The following is a 17,187-nucleotide window of genomic DNA, read 5'->3' as shown; positions in this document are numbered from 1 at the left end:
TCTACTCTCTGAAGCAAGAAGGGACCTCCCAGTACACCAGACCCAAGGGTCATGAATAATAGAGGACACACCATGTCTAGACTAGATAAGAACTCATCTTGAATCCCCACTTTTAGCACCAGTTCCTGAATGCAAAGGAGCTGGAGGCTGATATCAGAAACCACCGTGTTTCCATTCAAGTTCGTTGGCTGTAACCATGTAAGCCTTGACTGTATGGAAGTCAGAATCCTGAAAAAATAGTTGTTTTTTATTTTTTTAAAAACACTTAAAATAATTGTTAAAATAAAAAAAAGCGGTTGCCAAAAGCATGTTGTCTTTATTGTTATATCAATAATTTTTTATGGAAAATTGAATATTCAAAGGGGCTTAATGGTAGGAAAAACAAGTCATAAACAGCATTGGTTATAGGCAGAGACAGTTCCAGCAAGAAGGATTTGGATGTTGTACTCCATCCCTCACTACAAATCCCTGCTAAAGAAGCCTCTGATATATTCAGGGACAGCCCAGGCTTGTCCTTCCATGAGACTTTACCGTCATATCCTGTTCTTCCTTGACTTTCTCTAGGGTAAAGCACAGGGCCAAGGTCAGTTGTGTGTTTGTTTTCAGTGTAGCTGAGAACCTCCATTCTAATTGGAACTGTGATTTTCCCTTGCTTCTTTTCAACTGCGGCAATGTTAACTGATGCTTTCCTTGCTTAATTTCACTTACGTGTTAAAAAGTAAAAAGAAAAAACAAATCACTGGGAATATATATGCATTTAGACAGTAAAATCTCAGAAATTATTGCATTCATATTTTTGAAAAACATTCTTTCTTGCTTTATTCTGTTATATATGAATTTTAACATGTAATATATATATCTCTATTTAATTTACACATAGCTTTTATGTATCCATATACATCTTGAATAAATTAAGAAATGGCTATGATTCTCATGACAGAGTTTAGGGTCTATGTCCTAAGTTTTATCATATGCAAATACCTGAATCAGTAGACTTTCACTGATCATCCCAGCCAAAATCCTACTGTACAAAACAGGCAAAACCAAATAAGCAGCATCCTGTGTAGCCCTCTGCCTTAGTGAGGCTTATTTCTGTCTGGGAATGCAACATGCTATAATGGCTTCACCAGATGGGACACTTCACACTGTCAGCACCCCCTTCCACCCCAATATGCCACTGTGTAGGAGAGAAAGCCTTTCAGTGGATGAGGATAAAATGAGGACAGTGTCCTTTTTGAATTAAAAATATAGCACTCATGAAAACCACAGGAAGAAAGTTTAGTTCAATAATCTGAAAGTGAGGGTGAATTTAGGTGCCTCATTAATTACCAGAAGCAGAATCTGGGACACCCTGGTTATTTCCTTTCCTCATCCAAAAGCAAAGTGGCTTATACTCTCACCACATTGCTCTCTTTCTACCACCTGCTCTGTTAATTTCACTGACTTACACTTTTGGAAAATTAAAATCCAAATCAAAGCTCTTGTTATTAAAGTCTCACGATTTGCCATGCAAGCCTGTCATGGCAATGCCCACGAATGGCCCACACAGCACTAAAGCCGCTCATTTCCTTCCCATGTTCCCCTTTCTCTAACAAAGAATGCTAACTCTGTAAATAAATGAAAGCAGGCAGTATTCAGGCCCAGGACTGCTGTCCTTTTTTAACATTTAGCGACACGGAATTTAAAATACTTGTTGATGGCAAAGATTGAAACAGAGCCACCTTTTTCTTACTGTACAGTCCCTTTCCACCACCCAATGTCGCTGCCTCGATAATTTTTTTTCTTTTCATTAAATCTGTGTTTAACCTCCATCCCCTTACTGCATTCTTTTTTGTCTGTGCTTTTCATGGTATTTAGATACAATCACTGCTGAGTTCATCTTCCCCTAAGCAATCCTTCTTAGCTATTGGCCAAAATGAGAGCTGGGACTACCTGGGGGTACTGCTCAGATGTTCAACACATGTAGGGACTGCAAAAAGCATTTCCTCAATGCATTTCCTTTATGTTAATGCACTTCAAATTCTAATAATAACATTTCATTTAGGGGAAAAGTAAATTGTTCTCTGTCAATGAAGCAGATCATTACTTTTCCATTTGTTGTTGTGGGTATGTGTGCTGTCCTTCATAACTTACGTGCTACAAACATACCAATCAATGAGAGGCGATGTGAGTTATTTTTCTAATAAACAGCACACAATATTGTGCTGACCCAGGGACGGTATGTCACCCAGACCCCCAATGACCAATAACACATATTTGTAAAGTTCCCTGCTGCTTTAGAAATATGGTTTATTATCTCTCTTTTCCTCTGTGAAACTAAATTATTTATTTCAGTTGAACTCCTAGGCATTTCATGTTTAGACTCTTTGTGAAGAAGCAGCAAAACATTGTGGTTAAGAATTTGGGCTTTGGAGTCAGAAAGGTCTAGACGAGCATCCAGGCTCTGTTGTGACCAGTCAAGTGGCCTTCTGTACCCTGTATGCTCTCTTGGAGCCTCAGTGTCCCCTTCTGAAAGTGAAGATTAACAATCAAACCTGTCTGACAGAAGTTGTCTTTTAGAATATTGAATTAGGTAACAAAGACTATATAAGTTGTATCGTGCCTGGCACCTAATCAGGACTCTTCAAAAGGTAACTTCTTACTATAGTTGGTGTGATTTAATCTTAGGGCATGGTGGGCAGGATCCATCCACAGAGGATGCAGGTCGTAGTCACCCACTTAACATTATGATAACCTCCTGGGAATATTTCGTCTCCACTCCTGAGCTTCTATGGCACCACGCTGTTGGCTATCCCCCTACGTCTCTGGACTCAGTGCCACATCTTCCTCTCCCAGCTGTTAAATGACATTCTTGACACCATCTTCTACCTTTTCCACTAAACCAACCCACCATCGACCTGGGGATAGTGGGGACCTGTCCTCTGAAATCTACTGTCTTCTCTCTACATCTACAACTGCTGTTGCAGCCCGGGCCACCAGGATCTGTCACCCAGGCCACTGCACTTGCCTCCCTACAGGCTTTCTTGTGTTCAGTCTCTGTCTTCAGCTCCTTTGCTGCAGAACACAGTAATCTGTTAAAACTGAAATTTGAATGCGTTATTCCCAGCCAAATTTCTCCTTCACACCCTTCTTTAGCCTTGTTCTTAGACCAAGGTTGCCACCATGATCTGTGCTGTGAGGCCTGGCCCTTTCTACTGTCCGTTTTACATTGAATCCTTCCTTTTGCATTTCAGCCATGCTGGCTTCCAGCTCCTAGCAACCAGGGAGCCTTGATGAAGCAACGGTTTATTTTTCTTCCTGCATATACTTTAATATTTATAACCGGGAGAGAAGAATTCAAAACTTCCTTTTCCTTCCTAAGGGCATGAAGAGGTTTGAGTTCTTATTTTCCTTGGGCTTTTGGAGAGTTTCACATAAAATGTCAAAAACAAGCCCCAATATATTATTATGACTTGAACTAGGCCCAGACAACTTTGGTATTTCCAGTAGGACTGAAATTATTAAACCAACAGCCATTCTCTTAGCATGTGTGAACTTCCATTTCTAGGCCAAAGTCTAGCTAGAAGAGTGCTGACGATTTGAAATGTTATATAGCAGAAGAGGGTAGTGGAATGTTCTGTCACCTCAAAAGATGTTTAGTTTGGGATTCAATCCCAGGTGTCATGGTAAGTTAGTCAGGTGACAGTGAGGTATCCAAGGTGGATACATAACTCACCGGGGGACCAGGAGCTCAAAAGCAGCACTGTTAGGCTCTTGAGCATGAATCTGTTTTATGGTAATTTCTGGGTGACAGCCCAGCTAAGTCTATCTCTGCTATTATTCTGATACCTCCGCTCTGGTCATTGCAGGGGAGTACTCAGAGATAAGCCAAGAGGAGGACAAGGGACTGTAATTGTAATACAGGGATGCTGAGAACGCCTGTTGGAGGGCACCCAGCTACACACAAAAACCTCTATACTCTGACAGTTGCCCAGGATGAGAAGTCCTGGTTCTTATGGTGCATATAGGTGTCTTCTGGAAGATACAGCCAATACTGCAGTTTTCCCATCTCTGCCACTTCCTAAGTGGCAAGTTGGTTGGGACATGGCAGGGTGGTTGGCATGTGTGATGCTGCGTAGCTGGGCTCTCAGTAATTCCTTCTCTGTCTTCATCTAAACTTCATAGGCAAAAGTGAACAAGTTTTTGGACTTGTTACTGTTTTCAATTTTGGTCAATTTATTTCAACCATTGAAGCTTTAACGCTCGGAGCTTTCCTGTTAATACCAATATCCCTTGGCCCTATATTGTCATGGGAATTTTATGGAGATTTTTCGAGGTTAAGGGAGGTATTCTATGACCCTCTGGATCAGGTTAGTCCCATCTGCTATGCCCTTCATGGCACTTGCTTTTTCTCCATTTACAAAATTTATCCCACCTATAATAATTGGTTTACTACCCTCATTCCTGCCAGACTGGAAGTGCCTTGTGGATGCAGGAATCTTGCATATCTTATTCACTGTGGTTTCCCCTATGTTGGACCTATAGTAAGCGCTAAATACGTATTTTTTTTTTTTTTTTTTTTTGTTTTTTTTTTAAAGAATGGATGAATGAAAGTAATCCAAAACCAGAGAATATGTCATAAAATGAAACTCCCAAAATATTAGTGTGGGATCTAAAAAGATTAAAAGTTTACTGCTGCATTTTAACTAGGGCAAGTTTTAGTACCTCTGACACTAGTCTAATAATAAGAATGTAGAATAATTTAAAAACAATTGATAAGCTGACCTTCATTAAATTTCAAAACTTCTGCTCTGTGGAAGACACTGTCAAGAGAATGAAAAGACAAGCCAGAGACTGGGAGGAAATGTTTGCAAAAGACTTATCTGATAAGGGGTTGTTATCAAAACATACGAAAAACTCCTAAAACTCAACAAAAAGAAAATAAACAACCAGATTTAAAAATGTGCCAAACACTTTAACAAAGAAGATGTACAGGTGGCAAATAAGCATATGAAAAGATTTTCCACACTATATGTAATACAAATTAAAATAACAATGAGATTCCAGTGCATGTCTATTCAAATGGCCAAAATTCAGAACGTTGACAATATCAAATGCTGACAAGGAGGTGAAACAACAGGAACTCTCTTTCATTGCTGACGGGAGTTTGAAATGGTACAGCCACTTTAGAAGACAGTTTGACAGTTTCTTATAAAACTAAAGCTACTCTTACTATACAATCCAGCAATCCTTGGAATTAACCCAAAGGAGTTTAAAACTCGTGATCATGTACAAACTCGCATATGGGTGTAGGTTCGCAGTTATTCATAATTGTCAAAATGTGGAAGCAATCAAGATGTCTGTTGGGGTGAATGGATAAATAAAACTGTGGTACATCCAGAAAACAGAATATTATTCATCACAAAAGGAAAAGCTACCCAGCCATGAAAGGACACAGAGGAAACTTAAACCCATATTATTAAGTGAAAGAAGCCAATGGGAAAGGGCTATATACTGTATGATTCCAACTATATGACATTCTGGTAAAGCAAAAACAGTGGTTGTCAGGAGTTTGAGGGGAAGGAGGAAAAAATAGGTGGTGCATAGAAAATGTTTAGGGCAGTGAGACTACTGTGTATGACACTATAATGGTAGATACGTGTCCTTATACATTTGTCCAAACCCACAGAATGTGTAACACCAAGAGTGAACCCTGATGTAAACTATGGTCTCTGGGTGAGAATGATGTGTCAATGCAGCAGGTAGATTGGTTGTAACAAGTCTACCATTCTGGTAGGGCAGCTGTCCCCAACTTTTTTGGCACCAGGGACCAGTTTGGGGGGAGACAATTTTTCCACAGACAGGGGTGGTTTGGGGGATGGTTTTGGGGTGAAACTGTTCCATCTCAGATCATCAGACATTAGATTCTCATAAGGAGCATGCAACCTAGATCCCTCACATGAGCAATTCACGGTAGGGTTAGCTCCTATGAGAATCTAATGCCACAGCTGATCTGGCAGGCCATGGAGCTCAGGCAGTAATGCTGGCTGGTCCACTGCTCACCTCCTACTGTGCAGTCCAATTTCTAACAGGCCACAGACTGGTACTAGTCTTCTGTGGCCTGAGGGTTGGGGACCCCTGTGATAGGGGATGTTGATAATAGTGCAGGATATGCATATGTAGGGGCAAGAGCCACATGGGAAACTCTTTACTTTCCTCTGAATTTTGCTGTGAATGTACAACTGCTTTTAAAAAGTTAAGTCTTACAAAACAAAACAAAACAAAAAACAAGCAAAGAAAAAAGCCAGCTAACATGTAGAAAATGCTAGCTGTGTTTAGAATGGTGTTCTAGCATTTTTATATACCCTAAATTATTCCATCCTCACCATAGCCTTAGGAAGCAGGGACTATTATCGCCAACTTACAGTTGAGGAAACTGAAGTTCAGAGAAGTTGGAGACTTGTGCAATTCATAAAACTGGCAAGGAGCTTGTTCACACCCAGTTGTTTTCTTAACTCTATTGTTTTAGAGAACTGAAAGCAGATGCTAAGATAAAGGAAGCAATGGGAGAAATATGTTCTGAGACCTGCTCTGTCCAAGGCCCTGAGAGGGACCTAGAAGCCATTGTATGAAATTCTATCCCAACCTTGAAGGAGTTACAGGAGTTAAGCAGCATTTAAAAAGCACAATAAAAACGCAGAGCAATAGCACAGTGTCAAGCAGTAGGTAGATCAACTGGTCTGGAGACCAGGCATGACTAATTGTGATATGAATTGTCCTCATGCTAAATACCAGGGCACAGAGGATGGAGGGAGAGTCAGCTGAGACCTGGGACAGCCCAGCAAGGTTTCATGGAAAGCAACCGACCTGAACTTAGCCCAGAAATATGGGCACAAGGGGATGTGAGTGGATGGCTGGAAGGGATGTGAGAATTATGAGGGATGATGTGAGCAAATAAGTCATGTTGAAATTTTTCTTTTCTTAAGTGGATTCAAAATAACCAACAAAATATTGTCCTTAAGCCTGGATTTGTATCCACCTCTGAAAAAAATGTGAGATTTTTGGTGGTTTAGTGGCTTTTTTCCCCACATTTGTTTCTCTAGCTATAAAATGAAGGTTTCACTTTCCATATTCCTCCCCCATAGAGATGTTGAAAGGGTTAAAGAATTCTGTAAAGCTTTGAGGGCCTCCTTAAAGCAGTTATGCAAAACCAAATTATAACCATCGTTGTTTTTGTTGTTGGTTTTTATTATCTTTCTTGTAAAACTGCCCCAGGGGAAGCATCACTTTTAGTGTGGTCATAGTCTGCTCAAACACTTAACCGTCTCATTGTGACCCACCTGACTGGAAAGGCGCAGCAGATCCTTGGCCTCCACACATCCTTCTTCCAGCAATCCCTACTGTTCCAGAGGCTTTCCAGGGGCCAGGGCCAGAGTCTGGGGCTGGGACTAACTCACAAATAGGTTTATTTTTCATTTGGCACATACAATCTAAGAAAAAATGAATGCCTTACTGGTATTTAAATGTTGATAAATTTCAGATAAAAATCTAGAATTCTGGCTGCCCTTCTGTAGAAGATCTGACATCCATGGGCCTGCAGGTTGCACATGCCACAGCAGGAATCAGCCAGTTCACTGGATGTGCACTCACTCCTTGACCATACCCCATGTGGCCTTCATCCTCATGGTGGATAACTGCCAGTCCTGAGAAGGATCTATCAGCTTCTTTCAGCGACATCTGTCTGTTTTCCAGCCAAAACACTGACTGGTCTACATTGAGCTGCCTATAATGGCCACCCCAGTGAGTATGGTGCTAGGGCTGGGTCAAGCAGGAAAGAGGTGGCAGGACTAGTTGAGCCGATGGAGACTGAGGCAGAGGGAGAAGGAAGGGATCTGACTTTAGAGCCTGAAGCTAAAGGCCAGGTTCAGGGAGTCAGGTATTAGGCTTTTCCCAGTGGGGAATGGGAGTCAACAGCAAAAGTTCTGGAGCCAATTCCACCAGCCCTGAGCATCTGCCAGGGCATGCCCTTTAGTGACACTGTTTATTTTGATCAGATAATTCATATTTGTACATTATAAACATTGGATAAATTACATACATATGTGTTGTTGCATACATATGCACCTACACCCACATCTAAGCCCACCACCAGCAATTCCAACATAATAGTTGTGGTTAGGGGTGGGGGGCAGTGTTTTCTGAAAGCTCTGGGCATTTCTCAAGTGCAATGTACAGCTGGGGTTGAGAACTACTGCTCTCGGGAGCTGATCTTCCTTGTGACCCCTCATCTCCATTCATTCATCTCAGTCTGACTTCAGAAACTGAACATTCTTTAAATTATTCAGTTCCTTCTACGCAAAAACCCAGTCTCTGGGGGCTCCTCTCTTCCTCTTTCAGTTTCCTAACGTATGTCTGGGTGGATGAAGGAGGCTTACTGTGTCTCAGATCTGGGTGGTTGGGTCCTCTGGATGACACCATTTGTCCTATTGGTCATTTGCAGCTCAAGCTGGTCCCTAGAGGAAAATGATATGGCCATCCTTGATGTGGTTAGGGCCTGACAGCCTCCCTGGCTGACTTAGCTCCAGTCTGGCTCATGCAAGTGCCATGTACCTCTCAGAACCAATGTGACATTGTCCAGTTGTTCCCTCTGGCCCAGGATATCAACCTAGAGGAGTCTGCTATGCTAGATATCACCCCAGCACAAGGGCCTCACAGCAGTTCCACTGGCCTTTGAGTATCCCTCAGGGCCTATGCCAATCTGTCCATAACATGATAAATAATCATGGATCTCTGGGCACTACCATGATGGATTGTCAGTTTACATTGATAGAGCCTTGATTGGTGGGTGTGGAGACAGCCTTCAAGAGGGTCACCTTCCATAGTTTTATTAAATTAGAATGAATATACTCTACCTTCTGTTTTCCCCAGAATCACTACCCCTCCCTCTGGTTGTCTGCCCTTGCCTTTTTCTCCATTTCTTCTACCAGATATTGTGTGTCTAGAAGAGGCAAATTTACCTCTACTTCGCATCCACATCCGTTGGGATTCCCATGTTGTATCTTGTCCCCCTTGGCAGATGGGAATCTTGCAGATAAGGAGACCTAACTCAGGAAGAATTTATGATTGTCCTCATTACAAATCAACTTTCACAAATTCTTCCTTTACACGTTCTTGGCTATTCTTATCCACTTACTCTTCCAGTTGCAGAATCTAGAAGACTTACAATTCTGGAGTACACTTCTTTCTATTAGACCTGTTACCCTTTGAGGCAACAGGTGGTCACTTAGAGTGGCCCAATTCTGTAAGGTAAACTCCACTGTGACACCTTGAATGCCATAGTTGCTATAAAAGAATCTTATATTTAGCTTAAAAGAAAAGGATATGATAGTCACCAGAGCTGTTCAAGATGTTCTGGCTTTCTCTCTTTCTGGATGGAAGAAATCATGTCTTCACCTGCTGGGAATTAGCTGTGGCCAAGAGACTTGCTTTGGCCAAGGAGATATGAAGGCTGATTCTGGCCAGCCATTAGGAGCCACTTTGAGCTTTACCATTGCCTTGGTGTACCCTTCCAATATCTTAGGCAATGTTCCAGGTGGAGGCTGCTCTACCAGCTGGGAACCTGGTTGGGATCCTGGATGGAGAACATCACTCAGCAGAACCCCACATGACCCTCAGTAGATGTGTGGCATGAGTGAGAAAGAAACTTTAGTCTTTTGAAGCCTCTGAGATTCGATGTAGTTTGCTACAGCTGAGCCTATCCTGAGTGAAGAGAAGAATAAGAGGCATGGTGTTTGGTATTTGCGTGTATGCAACCAGGAACAAGTACCATAGCCTCCACCCAACCTAATCCTTTTTAAAAAATTTACTGTTCCTCTTTTAAAATTATTTTATATGTATTAAAGGAGAAATTCATCTTTTAGAAAACAGATCTAAGTCCAAATCACTCTTTTTTTTTTTTTTTTTTTTTTTTTTTTGAGACAGGGTCTCACTCTGTTGCCCAGGTTGGAGTGCAGTGGTGCAAGCATAGCTTACTGCAGTCATGAACTTCTGGGCTCAAGTGGTTCTCCTACCTCAGCCTCCTAAGTAGCTGGGACTACAGGTGTGCACCACCGTGTCTGACTAATTTTTAAAAATTTTTAGTAGAGACAAGGTCTCCCTATGTTACCCAGACTGGTCTCAAATTCCTGAGCTCAAGAGATCTTCCCGCTTCACACCTATAATCCCAGCACTTTGGGAGGTCTCCCAAAATGCTGGGATTTAAGGTGTGAGCTACTGTGTCCAGTCTTAAAAATCACTCTTATCAGAAAATTGAACCCTTTTGCATTGTTGATGGAAATGTAATTGGTACGGCCATTAAGGAAAACAGTATGGAGTTTCCTTTAAAAATTAAAAAAATAGAACTACCATATGATCCAACCATTTCTGAATATATGTCCAAAAGAAATGAAATCAGTATTTCAATTCATGTTCATTGCAGCATTCATAACAGCCAAGACATAGAAACAACCTAAGTGTCCATTTACAGATGAATGGATAAAGAAAACATGATATGTATATGTGTGTGTGTATGTGTACATATATATATATACACACACACATATATATATGATGGAATATTATTCAACCTTAAAAAGAAATAGCCTGCTATTGGTTGACATCACAGACAAACATGGAGAGCATGATACTGAGTGAAGTCAGTGAGCCATGGAAAGACAAATACTGCATGATCTCACTCATATGTGGAAAAGAGAGTAGAAATAGAGAGTAGAAGAGTGGCTGCCAGAGGCCGGTGGTGAGGACAATGGAGAGGTGTTGGTCAACAGGTACAAAGTTTCAGTTATAAGATGAATAAGTTCTGGAAGTCTAATGGTGGCTATAGTTAATAATACTGTATATTTAGGTGAAGTTTGAAAAGATTTAAAGTGTCCTCGACACACACACACACACACACACACACACACACACACACACACACACACAAAGTAACTGTGGGTGGTGATGGACCTGTTAATTAACTTGATTGTGGTAATCATTACACTATACATAGGTATCGCAAATCATCATGTAACCTTGAATACATATGATTTTTAGTTGTTGGTTAAACATTTTAAAATCAAAAAAACAAAACCAAAATCACTCATCAATTGAAGAAATAGTCTAAAACAAGGACTGCGGAAAATGAACAACCGCCAAAGAGAAAGCGATGCTCTGCGCCCTCCCCTTCTGCTCGGTGCTTGCCGGTGCTTGCCTCCATACTTTCTAAGAAACACAGAGCAAGAAGTGCTCCAGGCACAGACGCAGCTTCCCCTGGCCAATAACCATCGAGATCCTGTCCTGCCTCTCGCTCTGCCCTTCCCCTCTCAGACCCTCCTGACCAGTGTAGGGAAAAGCCTGAGGGACTCTTCGTCATTCTGTTTTTGGAATGTGGAATTGAGAGCTAGCTGGTCTCAAGCACGCAGCCATCTGCCTCTTCTCACAGGGGCCTCACGTTGTTTTCTAGCTGAACAGCGCACAGGAATTTTTCAGCCCCCCCCCCCTCTATCACAAAGCCTGTGATTCCTTTAAAGAACTGCGAAGTAAAGCGTCTTTCCAGTTAAAAAGCCCAAACTGAAATGTGACGGCATCTAAATGTCTTTATCCCCAATTATTAGCCCTCTTCCTAACAGGCCCTCCCATCTGCCTCTGTGCCTAGAAAGAAGTTCCCTGCTACTTCAGCCCCAGTTTTCTTTTCTTTTTTTTCTTTTCTTTTCTTTTCTTTTTTTCTTTTCTTTTTTTCTTTTTTTTGAGACAGAGTTTCACTCTGTAGCCCAGGCTGGAATGCAGTGGCGCAATCTCAGCTCACTGCAAGCTCTGCCTCCCAGGTTCATGCCATTCTCTTGCCTCAGCCTCCCAAGTAGCTGGGACTACAGGCGCCTGTCACCACGCCCCATGAATTTTTTTGTGCTTTTTAGCAGAGACGGTATTTCACTGTGTTAGCCAGAATGGTCTCGATTTCCTGACCTCCTGATCGGCCCGCCTCGGCCTCGCAACAGTTTTCTTATTTTTAAGGGATTTATCTTTTGATCACTTTATATTATTAGATTGGTGCAAAAGTTATTGTGGTTTTTGTCATTAAAAGTAATGTACTTTTGTACCAACCTAAAATAAATGTTATTTATTTATTCCAAACTTACTTAAAAGAGGACTCAAGGAGGACAAGAAAGATGTGTTTGTATTTCAAGATAAAAAAGGAAATATATGAGGCCGGGCACAGGAATGCCTATATTCCCAGCACCTTGGGAGTCTGAGGTGGGAGGATCACTTGAGCTTAGGAGTTCAAGACCAGCCTGCGCAATACAGGGAGACCTCATCTCTACAAAAAGTTAAAAAAAAATTTATTTTGAATTTTTAAGTCCAGGGGTACATGTGCATGTTTGTTACATAGGTAAATGTGTGTCTTGGGGGTTTGTTGTACAGATTATTTCATCACCCGGGTATTAAGTCTAGTACCCATTAGTTATTTTTCTGATCCTCTCCTGCCTCCCACCCGTGACTCTCAATAGGCCCCAGTATGTGTTGTTCCCCTTTATCGGCCATGTGTTCTCATCATTTAGCTCCCACTTATAAGTGAGACCAGGCGGTGTTTGGTTTTCTGTTTCTGTGTTAGTTTGCTAAGGATAATGGCTTCCAGCTTCATTCATGTCCCTACAAAAGAGATCATCTTGTTCAAAAAGTACAAAAATTAGCTGGATGTGGTGGCACGTGCCTGTAGTCCCAGCTACTCAGGAGGCTGAGGTGGGAGGATCACCTGAGTCCAGGAGGTCAGAGCTGCAGTGAGCCCTTCTGGTGCCACTGTACTTTAGCCTGGGCCACAAAGCAAGACCCTGTCAAAAGAAAGGAAAGAAAGAAAGAAAAGGAAGGAAGGAAGGAAGGAAGGAAGGAAGGAAGGAAGGAAGGAAGGAAGGAAGGAAGGAAGGAAGGAAGGAAGGAAGGAGAGAGAGAGAGGGAGGGAAGGAAGGAAGGAAGAGAGAGAGAGAGAGAAAGAAGAAAGAAAGAAAAAGAAAGAAAGAAAGAAAGAAAGAAAGAGAAAGAAAGAAAGAAAAAAAGAAAGAAGAAAGAAAGAAGAAAAGAAGGAAGGAAGGAAGGAAGGAAGGAAGGAAGGAAGAAGAAAGGAAGGAAGGAAGGAAGGAAGGAAGGAAGGAAGGAAAAGTTGAGCAAAGTAGCCCTCAGCCAGAATGAAAAAGTTACATGAATGTATGCCATGAAATATTTTCCTCTTGCTGAATGTGGGCCAAAACCTGATTTTCCTAAAAATGCCTTTAAAGTGTCATAGTATCCATATAATTAAATAAAATTAGTTCAGGAAAAGAACAACCATTTCTTACAGTGAGACTAAAGGTAATTTCCCCAGGTCTCCTCATAGAAAGGAGACTTGAATAAAAAAAATGAAGTAGGCCGGGTGCAGTGGCTCACACAGGCCTGTAATCCCAGCACTTTGGGAGGCCGAGGCAGGCAGATCACCTGAGGTCAGGAGTTCGAGTCCAGTCTGGTCAACATGGTGAAACCCTGTCACTACTAAAAAAAATATACAAAAATTAGCCGGGTGTAGTGGTGTGCACCTGTAATCCTGGGTACCTGGAAGGCTGAGGCAGGAGAATTGCTTGAACCCAGGAGGCGGAGGTTGCAGTGAGCCAAGATCGTGCCACTCACTCCAGCCTGGGTGACAGAGTGAGATTCCATCTAAAAAAAAACAGGCAGTATCCTCTTTCTATACATGTGACAGATTTCACAGAGTGGATGCTTATAACTTCTCTTAAAATAGAATGATGATATCACCTGTGATTTCACTCTGGTAAAACACTATGGATAGTATGCCTATCCAGGAACTCAGCTCCCAAATCAGCTGGCTTGATGCAACAATGAAATTCGAAGTATCTGTGAGGGAAAGATTAGCCCTCCATGAATTCCTGTTTATGTGGCCAAGCTTCTGAAAGGCATAGGGCAACAATGAATTTGCAAGTATCCCTGTTAACTAAACGTGGACTACAGATATATGTGGCTAGTGAAGTGCAGAGCCATATGTTCTGCGTAGCCAGCCTGCTTCATACAAACAATACAATGGGATTGGGGTGAGGGACAGTTTACAAAAGAAATCTAACTAACTGGTCAAAAAATAAAAAATAAAAAATAGAAGGCTTTCTTAGTGTTGGTGGTTACATAAGCTAGTATAATATTATTGGGCATTTTGTTAATAGTTAGACATATATCTTTGATCTAGCAATTCTATTTCTAGATTGTCACCTAAGGAATTATTTAAGAGTGTGTGCAAATATTAATGATAATGATATTTGTCCTAAAAGAATGAAAACACTGTGAATGTCTACCTCTAAATTGTGGTACCCGCATGTAATGGAATACGATTCCACTATTAAACATGATGTCTTAGATGAATACACATAGTCATGGTCAGTGTTCACTATACATTGCTAAGTTTTATATAAAACAGTTTACTAAAGAATACAAGTATAATAATAGTACTAGTGTGTTGTTATGTTTGTGTAATAGTTATTTTTAATATCAGATTTTTTTTCCTTCTATATACTGCTTTCCACAAAGCCTTTTGGGTCCCATTCCTTTTTCCTTTAACAGCATCAGATCCCATATATTTCTAGTTACTTTCAGCTATCAAATATTCTCCATTTTAAATTTCCAATCTCAATCCAACTCCAATGTCATCACCTGCCCCCTGGTTGTCAGCTTGAGACATTTGGAAGGTGAAGGGAGGGCCTGCTTTTCTTCTTAAGGGGAGGAGACAAGAGAGACCGTCTTTTTCCTTGATGATTTGGCCATGGTCACAGTCATCTCCTTGCTGGAGTCTTTGCTGCTCTGGCTAAAACACGCTGACAGCACTGCCCTCTACGGAGTGGGTATCCAAATGCAGACCTTCAAGAGCCCCTAGCGGAGCCTCACTATGCCTGCCAACTGCACACTTCCCTGATGTGATAGATCCACCCTTCCATGCCCTGTCAATTTCCACCATACACAATCACATGGGCTTTCCTCCTGGATCCCCTTCTAAGTGGAGCAAGATGATCTCTCCGCTGGTACCTTCTGTGGTTCCGCCGTGAGCACACAGGAGGCACAGGCCTTCCGGACATGCCAGTGCCATTGTGCAGATGCAAGCGGCCCCACTGACACCCCCTCTTGGTACCCTGCTCTCTGGTTCATTTCCTTTTCCAATTAGGCAGAGTCAGGCAAGCCAGTCTGCCACCTGAGTAGACATCCAATGGGAGCATAGGCTAATCATTCCTTGTTGCAAATACTCCCAAGCTGCTTCAGTAATTTCCTTGGAGCTGCCTCACTTGACTTTGAAGAGGAAAGTGCACGACCACCTCACTAGACAAAAAGACACACACAAAATTATTCTTACTCTAAATCTAAATAACCTACAAAGCTAACAACCTCAATACTTCCCCCTTCCTCTGCTTATACAGACCCTGAAGGAAGGAGCATTGGGATGGTGCCTGGCCATGGGGGTGAGGATTCTGTCATTTCTTACTAAGTCTTGGGTTAAAGTGTCTAGTCTCATTAGGGGACCTTAGTGCTTTTTTTTTTTTTTTTTTTTTTTTTTTTTTTTTTTTTTTTTTTTTTTTTTTTCAATTTCGGCATTGGAGGTTTAGGTAAATTTCAAGAAAAAAATTGGAAAAAGTTTCAAATATCTTATAAATACAAATGTACCTATACACAGTCCCAGAAAGAGTTTTGAAGCTATACATCAAAGTGTTAACGTTTCCGTAGTAAAATAAGAGTTTTATAATTTTTTTGTCTCTTTGTGACCTACATGTTTTAATTTTTCTATCCAAAACCTGTTTTGGTTTTATAATAAAGGGGATACACAAACGTTATTTTTATTAAAAAAAAAACTATTCATCCCAAAAGGTAAAAGGATAAATAAGTTGTAATATATCCATCCAATTGAATACTACTAAGTAATAAAATGGAGCAACTTACTAATAGAAGCAACAACATAAATGAATCAAAAAATATTATGCTGAGAAAGAGAAATCTGACACAAAGGAGTATATCATTTGTATGATTTTGTTTATTTGAGATTCTAGACCAGATAAAGCTCATCTATAGTGATAGTGATAGAAATCAGATCAGTGATTGTCTAGATGGGAGGGTCAGGAAGACTGACTGCAAGGGGGTCAAGGAAGCTTTCTGGGGTAATGGAAATGTTCATGTCTTTATTGGGGTAGACAATTGCCTAACTCATTAAATTGTATACTTAAAATGAGTGCATTTTTAAAATTTTACTTTAAGTTCTGGTATACATGTGCAGAATGTGCAGGTTTGTTACATAGGTATACATGTGCCATGGTGGTTTGCTGCACCTATCAATCCATCACCTAGGTTTTAAGTCCTACATGCATCAGGTATTTGTTCTAATGCTCTCCCTCCTCTTGCCTCCCATCCCCCAATAGGACCCGGTGTGTGATGTTCCCCTCCCTGTATCCATGTGTTCTCATTGTTCAACTCCCACTTATGAGTGAGAATATGCAGTGTTTGGTTCGTCCATGTCCCTGCAAAGGACATGATCATTCTTTTTTATGGCTTCATAGTGTTCCATGGTGTATATGTGCTACATCTTCTTTATCCAGTCTATCACTAATGGGGATTTGGGTTGGTTTCAAGTCTTTGCTATTGTAGATAGTGCTGCAATAAACATACGTGTGCATGTGTCTTTATAGTAGAATGATTTATAATCCTTCGGGTATATACCCAGCAATGGGATTGCTGGGTCAAATGGTATGAGTGCATTTTATCATATGTAAATTACACTTCAGTAAAGTTGATGTTTAGAAAAAGTTTTGGTTTTGTTTTATTTTTGGAAAATTAGTGAGATTTCAGAGCTAAAACTATGAAACTCTTAGAAGAAAACATGGGATAAATTTTTATGATCTTAGCTTTGGCAATGTTTTCTTAGATATGACATCAAAAGCATAAGGAACAAAAGAAGGATAGATAAGTTGGATTTCATCTAAAAATTTTATACATTGAAGGATTCTATCAAGAGAGGGAAAAGACAATCCATAGAAAGGAAGAAAATATTTGTGAATTATATATATGATGGGGTCTATTCAGAATACACAGAGAGCACTTACAACTCAGTAACAAAAAGTCAAACAAGTCAATTAAGAAATGGTCAAAAAACTTGAAAAGACATTT

The 17,187-nt window shown here is 40.9% G+C and overlaps 1 long non-coding RNA gene across 1 annotated transcript in view; it reads right to left on the bottom strand.

The window, feature by feature from the left end:
• Nucleotides 1-7,218: 7,218 nt before the first annotated feature.
• Nucleotides 7,219-17,187, bottom strand: part of LOC126951437 (uncharacterized) — an 85,310-nt gene continuing 75,341 nt past the window's right edge. The window contains exons 3-4 of the long non-coding RNA XR_007724471.1: nucleotides 13,795-13,893; nucleotides 7,219-9,738 (exon numbers count right to left, since the gene is read on the bottom strand). This is a non-coding gene — a long non-coding RNA (uncharacterized LOC126951437). The remainder of the gene's footprint in view (nucleotides 9,739-13,794; nucleotides 13,894-17,187) is intronic.

Source organism: Macaca thibetana, chromosome 3 (assembly GCF_024542745.1).
Source record: "Macaca thibetana thibetana isolate TM-01 chromosome 3, ASM2454274v1, whole genome shotgun sequence".
Lineage (NCBI taxonomy): Eukaryota > Metazoa > Chordata > Mammalia > Primates > Cercopithecidae > Macaca > Macaca thibetana.
The sequence above is the reverse complement of the archived record's forward strand: the minus strand, read 5'-3'. Positions and strand labels throughout refer to the sequence as shown.